The sequence below is a fragment of the Mus pahari genome, chromosome 2 (assembly GCF_900095145.1).
Source record: "Mus pahari chromosome 2, PAHARI_EIJ_v1.1, whole genome shotgun sequence".
Taxonomy (NCBI): Eukaryota; Metazoa; Chordata; class Mammalia; order Rodentia; family Muridae; genus Mus; species Mus pahari.
The window spans coordinates 125,226,906-125,229,013 of record NC_034591.1 but is presented as its reverse complement, the minus strand read 5'-3'; the positions used below and the strand labels follow the sequence as shown (position 1 = coordinate 125,229,013).

At 41.7% G+C, this 2,108-nt stretch overlaps 1 pseudogene; it reads right to left on the bottom strand.

Annotated features, from left to right (window-relative positions):
* Window positions 1-210: 210 nt before the first annotated feature.
* Window positions 211-842, bottom strand: LOC110317064 (annotated as a pseudogene).
* Window positions 843-2,108: the final 1,266 nt, after the last annotated feature.

The following is a 2,108-nucleotide window of genomic DNA, read 5'->3' as shown; positions in this document are numbered from 1 at the left end:
CGTTCCTGCTTAACTTTTAAATTTTTCATCTCCAGGTTTCCCTCAGGTTGAGCTTTTTTTATTTATTCTATTTCCATTTTCAGGTCTTGAACTATTTTATTCATTTCCTTCTCCTGTTTCTATCTTCGTAGAGTTTTGCTGTTTTGTTTTGGTTTTGTTTGTTTGTTTACATATAGAACAGCAAACACCTTTATTACACTATGAATGAGGCTTATTTGCCTTTCCGAGCTTTGATCTTCCACAGATAGAACTCCAGCTCCTTGCCTTCGAGCACATAGCCGTCTGCTCTGCCACACTGGCCTGGTCTTGCAGCAACGTAGACGAAAGCTTGCCCTGCTGGAACGGCTCCTCCAGGAGACTGCTCCTTTTGGCATTCTTTTTCCTTTCGTCATATTTCTTTTGAATTTTCTTTGATCGTTTTTTGTTCAAAATCCCTTCCTTCTCAGGAGTCAGCTCGGCCCCCTTCTTGCGGCCCAGGGGAATTGCACAGTAGGACTCGAACCACTGTCTGTACAGTGTGCTTGCTGTCAATAAGCATAATGCCGTTCTTCACCAGGGTCCTGTTGTGGACAAGCTCATTATTGAATGCACTGTAGATAACATCAATAATTCTTGTTTTCCAAGTACAACACTCAGAGTCCCAGAAAAAAAGTTCCCCTCATTCAATCTCAGGGCACAATACTTTTATTGCCTCCTCGAAGTTGGACTGTGTGTAAGCAATGAGGTCCAGTGTTAGTGTTGGCAGCAGGCCATCCCAGCTCACACTTCTGCTTCTTGTGGTAGGGTTTTCTCTTACCCCCGGTCTTGCAGTGCTTGTGCCAGTTGTGCCGAGAGATGCCCATCACTCAGCACTGTCTGGAAAGAGGAAGTCCATAGATTTTTTTAAGGGTATATCTGTTTCCTCTTTAAGGATCCATGCCATAATTTCTGAGGCTGTTTTAAGGTCTTTGTCTTGTGCTTCAGCTATGTTGCAATACTTGGTAACTACTGTGGTTCAGATGCTGGGCTCTAAGGGAACTCTACTGTCCTGGATGTTGTTCGTTGTCTTTTTCTGCTAGTATGTAGGCATCTGGATTTGTGAAGATTGAATTCTAGGTGCTAATGTCTTGTCTTTGTTGAACGAGTGTTTTGTTCTTCAGTTCTGCTGTTGAATTGTCCGGCAGAAAATTCTCCTAGGATCCTGATAGGCAAGGCCACTAGGGATATGTTTCTAGGTAGTTAAAGCCAACACTCAGAAATGGGGATGGTCTAGGAAGAAAAGGATGAGGGTCCACAGGATGGAGAAAAGCATCTGCTTATTCCCCTTGGAATGGAGGTAGAAAATAAGGAGAGGCTGCCCCACATTGTCTCCTATGGACTCAAGAATTTGACTTGTTGGAATGGAGGGATAGGTGAAGAACTACAGTTTGCCTGAAGATCTACCTGCTTTTCTGGCCAGACTGACTTCTTGTTGCTTTGAAGTCCCTGGTCTGTAATTTGTTATTACAATAGCCTAACTGGACTAAGACACAGTTATATATTCATTCTTTTGTATCCAGAAATAAAATATGGAAGGGAGCACCTATGTGCTCTGTGATATACATCTTAGCTCTTACCTCAGGTGCTGGGATAATCTATGGTTTTACCTCACATCCAAGGAAGTATAGATCCAAGGAATGAATGGTCAAGTGGGGGCTATAAAGTCCCTGGACCCTTTTGTTTGGTCAAGATAACTCTTAAAAATGCTCTCCTGCAAGACTGGCTGTGAAAGTTGGAAATTAAACATTTTATAAAATTTTGTTTTCTTTTCTCATTCCCTGATATTGATCACAGCATCCTTTTATATTTAGCATCCCCCATGCTTACCTCTGCCAAGTATTCATGCCAAGGAATATAACTTGTAACACAAGCTAACATAAAAAGATGCAGTGCCTTCAAAAATAATCAATAAACATGTGTTTGATAAATATGTGTTGAGTTCTCACAATGTACAAGAAACAAACATTTCAGAAGTGAAGAAAAGAAGGTACTCAATGATAGGAGATGCCTCTGTTGATACAGTTTGGCAACCAAGGCTTGAGCTCAGATCTCCAGTCACTGAGTCCACTGTCAATAACCTCAGCCTTGCA